The sequence below is a fragment of the Physeter macrocephalus genome, chromosome 12 (genome assembly GCF_002837175.3).
Source record: "Physeter macrocephalus isolate SW-GA chromosome 12, ASM283717v5, whole genome shotgun sequence".
Taxonomy (NCBI): Eukaryota; Metazoa; Chordata; class Mammalia; order Artiodactyla; family Physeteridae; genus Physeter; species Physeter macrocephalus.
This window is the reverse complement of record NC_041225.1, coordinates 11771914-11780345: the sequence shown is the minus strand read 5'-3', so window position 1 is coordinate 11780345 and position 8432 is coordinate 11771914. Positions and strand designations below refer to the sequence as shown.

The window sequence follows — 8432 nt, the reverse complement described above, 5'->3', positions numbered from 1 at the left end:
TGAGGAAAGTCCCTGGTGGTCCAGTGGTTAGGACTCCATGCTCTCACTGCCGAGGGCCTGGGTTCAATCCCTGGTCAGGGAACTAAGATCCCACAAGCCGTGCAGTATGGCAAAAAAAAAAAAAGATGGTCGAATGAAGATTTATCTTTACTCCCTTGAAACATCACTAAATGAGGAAAAAACGTTAAAAGGCAGCAGACAGGGCTTCCCTGGTGGCGCAGTGGTCGAGAGTCCGCCTGCTGATGCAGGGGACACGGGTTCGTGCCCCAGTCCGGGAAGATCCCACATGCCGCGGGCCCGTGAGCCATGGCCGCTGAGCCTGCGCGTCCGGAGCCTGTGCTCCGCAGCGGGAGAGGCCACAACAGTGAGAGGCCCGCGTACCACAGGAAAAAAAAAAAAAAAAAAAAAAAATGAGGCTCCTTCTGTATATCAGGTGGTGCCCTTCCAGACACTTGTCTTTATCAGCTACCCAGCCTACTCACCTCTCCAGTATTCAGACAGCAAGACCCAAGGGCAAAAGTACAGGGTTCCCAGGGCCTTCAATAACAGCTGGTACTCTGCTTACTATACGCCAGGCACTGTTTCAGAAGGGCTGTACATGTATTTATTCAGTCCCTACAACAATGAGGCAGGTATCATTATTTATGGGATAGATCCCTTAGGCCCTGTAACAAGTGGCTTGGAGCACTGAAGAGAAACGGTAACAGGAAATGGTAATGATCCCCTATTCCAAGGCAGGTGGGAATTCTGGATCCACTTTGGTCTTTGTTGTCTTGACAGAACTTCTCTGAGCCTTGTATCTTCATTAAAGATCTCTACTATAATTCTTCTTTTTTTAAAATAAATTTATTTATTTTATTTATTCATTTTTTTGGCTGCATTGGGTGTTCGTTGCTGCGCGCGGGCTTTCTCTAGTCGCGGCGAGCGGGGGATACTCTTCATTGCGGTGTGCGGGCTTCTCATTGTGGTGGCTTCTCTTGTTGCAGAGCACAGGCTCTAGGCGTGTGGGCTTCAGTAGTTGTGGCACGCGGGCTCAGTAGTTGTAGCACGTGGGCTCAGTAGTTGTGGCTTGAGGGCTCTAGAGTGCAGGCTCAGTAGTTGTGGTGCACGGGCTTAGTTGCTCTGCAGCATGTGGGATCTTCCCAGACCAGGACTTGAACCCATGTCCCCTGCACTGGCAAGCCGATTCTTAACCACTGCACCACCAGGGAAGCCCTCTACTATAATTCTTTTACCAACAGTAATCATCTTGTACCCAAAATAAAACCTCTAGCCTTGCCATAGTCATTAATAAAAATAGTCATTAAACAAATAATTGCATAAATAACTATAATTCCATGAAGGAAATATTTTGTGATAGATACAAGGGAATAGCTCAAGGTCTGGGCAGTCATTGAAGAACATGGGTGAGTGGGCTGGCCAAATGGATAAGGAGAAGGCATTCCAGACAAAAGATAGAGTTTGGGTAAGGTGCCAAGGTGAGAAGGTACAGGGGGAAGATCAGTTGGACTCAAGCGTCTTGAGTGAGTGAAGAGTGGGAAAGCAGAGGGGGGAGGCCCAGAGACATAGGTGGATCTCATGCAGCACTGGCAGGCAGGAGGAGGATTTTGAACACTGTTCTGTGAACACTGGGAAGCCACTGAAGGGTTTTAAGCAGAGGAATGGCCTGACTAGATTTCCATGTTTAAAAGATCCATATGCAGGCTGCAGTACAGAGACATAGTAAGAGAATTCCATAAAGTTATGACATAAATATAGAAAACACATTTTCTTTCCATTGTACAGAATTAATAAGGTAGGAAAGGAGACTGGAAAAGGAGATCGCCACACACAATGGCAACCAGAGGTTTAAAATAGAAGGAGAAAACAGAAGAAGATAAACTAATAGAAGAAATGTTTCCAGAGGTTAAAAAAAGACTGGACTCTTTTTAGTTTTCATCATCTCTCATTTCATTATTTCTTTCTTATTTTATTTTTTAAAATTAATTAATTAATTTATTTATTTATTTTTGGCTGTGCTGTGTCTTCGTTGCTGTGCACAGGCTTTTCTCTAGTTGGAGTGAGCGGGGGCTACTCTTGGTTGCAGTGCACAGGCTTCTCATTGCGATGGCTTCTTTTGTGGGGGAGCACTGGCTCTAGGCGTGTGGGCTCAGTAGTTGTGGCTCGTGGGCTCTAGGCTTAGTTGCTCCGTGGCATGTGGGATCTTCCCGGACCAGGGCTCGAACTCATGTCCCCTGCACTGGCAGGCAGATTCTTAATCATTGCACTACCAAGGAAGTCCCAACAATTAATTTATTGATATTTATAATCTTCAGATGGAAAGGACCCACCCAATGCTAAGCAGGATTTTTTTGGGGAAAAAAAAGACCTATACATGGACATTCTGGTAAAACTCTAGAAATCCAAAGATAATACCTACTAAGGAAGGAAAATCAGATGGTCAGCAGACTTCTCCTCAACAGCACTGCATCCTCTGAGGACTTCTTGGTGATACACAAGACATTCCAGCTAACTTAGGCAAAAAAGGAATTATTAGCAGGGTATGCAGTAACTCACAGAATCAAAGGAAACCTGAAAAACTGTGTCTTGTTGGGGAGGGAATCATATTAGCTCTGAAGGTCACAGCAGCAGGTCTCCTCTGGACCCCATCGTTGGGAGTAGGGAGCTGCAGCCAGGTATGGTATCTGTGTCACTCTGCATAAGATTCAAATTTCAGGGAAAAATTTCTGATTGACTCCCGGGCTGGGAGGGGGGTGGGACACCTTAATTGACAGGATACAGTTACTAGAATAGTGAGGATGAATTTGCAGTCAAACAACACATTAATTCATCTAGTTGATCCATGTTCATTGAGTCCTTCTATGTGTCAGGCACCGTTCTGGGCACTGGACATAAGCAGTGAACAAACCAGACAGAGACACTATTCTCATGGAGCATACATTCTGATGAGGGAGGTGGTGGTTGACAGAAAGTAAATACAGCTCCATGATCTCTTTTCTACAGTGATGAAATTGAAAAAGCTATGAAGTAGTATCCTTGTCCCTATTCTTATTATTTTATAAGGAAATATTTGTTTGGATTTACCTAAAAGTCAATCACTTTCTATGCTCACCATCTTTTCTTGTGTTTCTTTAAAGACATTTTCTTTTTTTGCTGAAGTAAATCATACAGATGTTCTTTTAGTGAAGTTCTCTTGGCCATATACTCCTTCAATTTTTACTTGTAGAGAAATGTTCCATTTGCCTTAGTTCTTGAAAGATAGTATGCTTTCAGGACACAGAAATCTAGGTTGACATGTGTTTCCCTCAACTCTTTAAAGATGTTATTCTGTATCTTCTGGTTTCTTTCTTTTTTAAATAAATACTTATTTAAAAATAAATAAATATTTATTATTTATTTAAAAATAAATAAATAACATTAGTCTTTGTTGTGGCATGCAGGATCTTCATTGTGGCATGCAGGATCTAGTTCCCTGACCAGGGATCAAACCTGGGCCCCTTGCGCTGGGAGCGTGTAGTCTTAACCACTGGGTCACCAGGGAAGTTCGTATATCTTCTGATTTCTGTTATCAGCTGTCTGAATAATTGTCATTCCTCTGGAGAGGATCTGTCTTCTCTTTCTGGCTGCTAATAACATGTTCTCTTTGCCTTTGGTGTTCTACAGTTTCACTAAAATATGTATAGGTATAGATTTGTTTTTGTTTACCCTGCTTGGTGTATGCTATCCTCCTTGTTTCTGTAGATTTTTGCCTTTTATCTATTTTGGAAAATGCACAGCCATTATCTCTTTAAATATAGCTTCTCCTCCATCCTCAGGATTTTCTGTTTCTGGGACTATGATTAAATGTATATCCCATTTCTCATTCTACAAATGTAACCTCTCTCTCTATCATATGTTTCATCCCCTTGTCTCCCTAAGTTGCATCCTCCATAACGTTATTCGCTCTACCTCCCAGGTCACTCATTCCCTCTTCATTTCTCCCTAGGCTTTGTTTAACTTTTCCACTATTGATCTTTAAATTTGAACAATAACACTTTTCATTCCAAAAAGTTCGATTTGGGGACTTCCTTGGTTGTCCAGTGGTTAAGACTCCACGCTCCCAATCCAGGGGGCCTGGGTTCGGTCCCTGGTCAGGGAACTAGATCCTGCATGCCAAAACTAAGAGCCCACACTCAGCAACTAAGAGCCCGCATGCTGCAACTAAGAGATTGCATGCTGCAAGGAAGATCCCATGTACCACAACTAAGACCCAGCGCAGCCAAATAAATAAATAAATATTTTTTTAAAAAAAGGACCCTGAGACTAACTCAATGAAAATAACCAGTCTTTAAAAATTAAAGTTTGATTTGTTTCTTTTCCAAATCTGCCTTAGCATTTCAGATAGTGTCTGATGGATTGCTTAGCTTTACAATCCATCCTTTACTTTGTAAACATGTTGTACATATTTTATATTCTGGATCTGATAATTCCAATATCTGAAGTCTTTTTGAGTCTAAATCTATTGATTGTTTCAGCTTACTCTCACTCGTTATGACTTGTCTCTCTGTGTCACTTACCTTGATTGTGAATTAATATCTGGTTAATCTTAATCTCTGGGAAAGAGGATTTATATAAGCTTCTGCTATCAGGAGGGGATGCTATCAACATGTGAGCATTTTAGCCCTTTTTGAGGGTCCCAGTTTACGCTGGGACTCCCCAGCATTCAGCATTCCCAACCTGCTGCATGCTGTATTTGTGTGCCTTCGTAATATACGAGGCCAATTTCAATATTTGCCCTCTGGTCAAATTCCACCTTTGTACTTGCTTGCTTACTACTCTCTAATTGGTTTCAGTTCATCTTTTTGCTTGTTTTTAACTTTTTATTTTGAAATAATTTTATACCTACAAATAATGCTACTCTGTTACATAATCAGAGCACAACCACAAAACTCAGGAAATTAACATTGATAAAATACTACAGCTAATCCACAGACCCTTTCTAAATTTTGCTAATTGTCTCAATAATATCCTTTATAAAAGCTGTCTCCTTTCTGGTCCAGGATCAAATCCAGGATCACACATATTTAGTTGTTGTGTCTCTGAAGTTTTCATCAATTCGGAACCGTTCTTCAGTTTTTCCATATCTTTCAAGACTTTGTCATTTTTGAGGAGTACTGGCCAGTTATTTTTCAATTTGAATCTGTCTTATGTTTTCCTCATGATTAGATTCAGGTTATTACTATTTTTTTTTTTTTGGCAGAAATATCACAGATTTGGTTCTGTTCCCCTTAGTGCATCAGATTCAGAGGCAAATGATATTGATTGGTCCTATTATTGGTGATGATAACTCTTTTTCACTTAGTTAAGATGATGCTATAGACTGAATTGTGTCCCTCCCAAAATTTTATGTTGAAGCCCTAATCCCCAGTGTGATGCTATTTGGAGATAGGCCTTTGGAAGATAATTAGGTTTAGATGAGGCTTAGGATCAGTGCCCTTATAAGAAGAGACATCCAGAGAGCTTGTTCTCTCTGCCGTGTGAGGGCACAGCAAGAAGGCGGCTATCTGCAAGCCAGAAAGACAGCTATCACCAGAAATTGACCAAGTTGGCACCCTGATCTTGGACTTCCAGCTTCCAGAACTGTGAGAAAATAAATTTCTGTTGTTTAAGCCACCCATCTATGGTATTTTTTTTTATAGCAGCCTTAACTGCCTAATATAGATGGTATTTTCAGGTTTCCTCACTACAAAGTTAATTTATAAGTAATTTTACTTATGAATTCGTAAGAAAATTGTTAAGTATTTTGTAGAGAGCTACCTTGAGGCTGGGTATTCTGTTTCTCATCAAATTTTACCCACTAGCAACAAGGCAATTTCCTCTTAATTGCCTCTTCTCCTCTCCTCCTCCCTCTCTCCCTCCATCTGTGCCGTCCTTCCCCGATTCCTCCCTTTTCCCCCTCCCTCCCCTCCTGCCTCTGTTCCTCCCTGCTAGTTTCCTTTCTTCCTTCCCTGAGATCTCAAAATGAACAAGTGATTGTTTCAGCTCCCATCCCATCACAATCATTATTGTGGTCCTATAACATGAGCGATCCTTCCTTCTAAATCAGCAGAGCCCAGATCTTTTGGGAATAGGAAGGAAAAAATTGTTGAGCCTTTCATTGGGTGTCATATGAGAGGTGTGACTCCCAAGCTCTACCTCTTCATTCTCTGGCCAGTGAACTTTTGCTTGGAAGAAAGAGCACGATTACTTTGTTTGTTCACAGCAAACGGGTGTTTGAATAACCGTTCAAGAGTCAGTCAAATGGCTGACTTTTTAATAGCCATTCAAGAGCAGCTCTTTCTGGATGATGGAGTACATGGAGACCAATGACTCCTTTGGGTGTCACCTTATTTGTTTACTTTATTATGAAGTGAGTTTCTTTGTAGGAGGTAATAGTGTATGGTTTACCATCAGAGTGAATGATGTTCAGTAAGGTGCTTGGATGGTGTTCCCAGTAGAGTCATGATAGGCAAGAACAGAAATCCATTTCTAGAAAAACTCTGTTTAAGCAAAGACAGATTTATCCTTCCTCCATGATGGAAGAGATACCATGTAACCAGCTAGAAACCACGTGCCCTGGAGGTATCATTCTATTATTAAAGATTCAGGGTTTCCAAGGCTAATGGTGAATTTGGTGCTTGGTGGCTGTGGTCAAACAAGCTTGGCATTGCTGGTCTTCTCAAGAGAATATAAACTCCATGAATGAAGATGTTGTCTGACTTGTTTATCCAGTGTACTTAGTGACAGATATGTGTCTGAGACATATTGAGTGTTTAATAAACATCATGCTCAGAAATAAATAAGGTCCTCACCTTAGACCAGAAGGTCTTCTTGAGGCAAAGCGGACAGTGAGATATATTTCTTGAAGTTTTGTCTCCTGGGAGAATTTCCTTTCTCTACTGTCTTTCAAGGCATGGATATGTAAGGCTGAAGTCAGACACTTCTGGTTGATGCTGCAGTACTGTGCATGTCCATCTGTAAATCAGGGCTAGGTTGTTTGTTTTTTTCTTCTCAATCAACTTTCCTTGGGGCCAAGTTGTTCGCACTCACAAAATATGTACTCCCACCTACGTAGCTTCTTGTGTCTTCACGAGAAGCCCACTTCACAAGGCCTACTTCTCTCATTCTCTCTTTCGTCGCCACTTGATGAAGGAAGGGTTGTTTCTGAGCAAGAAACATCATGGCATAGGATCCAGGTGAAAAGGAGAACCCCATAAGGGAACTTTGCAACTGCAAGCTCTGCCTCAACATCTGTGTGGGGGAAAGTCGAGACAGACTGACCCCAGCAGCCAAGGTGCTGGCGCAGCTCACAGGCCAGACCCCTGTGTTCTCCAAAGCCAGATACACTGTCAGATCCTTCGGCATCAGGAGAAATCAAAAGATTGTTCACTGCACAGTCCATGGGGCCAAGGCAGAAGAAATCCTGGAAAAATGTCTAAAGGTGTGGAGAACATGTTTTAAGAAAAAATAACTTCTCAGATATTAGAAACTGGCTTTGGGATCCAAGAACACATTGATTGGGGATCACATATGACCCAAGAATTGGTATCTACAAGCTGGACTTCTACATGGTGCTGGGTAGGCCAGTTTTCAGCATTGCAGATGAGAAGCACAGGACAGGCTGCATTAGGGCCAAACACAGAATCAGCAAAGAGGAGGCCATGCACTGGTTCCAGCAGAAGTATGATGGGATCATCCTTCCTGGCAAATAAGTTCTCGTTTCTATCCAAAAGGTCAATAAGAAGTTTTCAGCGAAATGTAAAAAACAAAAACAAAACCCCCACAAATTAGTAAATGTCTGTATATTGAATGCTATATAACAGTAAATAATTAAATCTAGATGAAATGGAAACATTTCTAAAGATACTGTATATCAACTAATAAAACTGACACATAAGATGTAGAAGTCCTGAACAGGTTAATAACTACAGAAGAAATGTGAATAGTAGTGAAAAATTTACACCTAAAAAAGGCACTAGGCCAAGACAGATTTATGAGTAAACTCTACCAATGTTTCAAAGACAGTATCACCCCAATGCTACTTTGAAACATGGACAACTATGAAAATTTATTAATTTGTTCTATGAAGCCAGCAAAATCCCAATACCTCTTTTTTTTTTAACATCTTTATTGGAGTATAATTGCTTTACAATGGTGTGTTAGTTTCTGTTTATATCAAAGTGAATTAGCTATTCATATACATATATCCCCATATCTCCTCCCTCTTGTGTCTCCTTCCCACCCTCCCTATCCCACCCCTCTAAGTGGTCACAAAGCACCAAGCTGATCTCCTTGTGCTATGTGGCTGCTTCCCACTAGCAATCTATTTTACATTTGGTAGTGTGTATATGTCCATGCCACTCTCTCACATCGTCCCAGCTTACCCTTCCCCCTTCCTGTGTCCTCAAGTCCAT

General features: G+C 41.4%; 1 pseudogene; it reads left to right on the top strand.

The window, feature by feature from the left end:
* Positions 1–7198: 7198 nt before the first annotated feature.
* Positions 7199–7746, top strand: LOC102980228 (60S ribosomal protein L11-like; annotated as a pseudogene).
* The last annotated feature ends 686 nt before the right edge of the window (positions 7747–8432 follow it).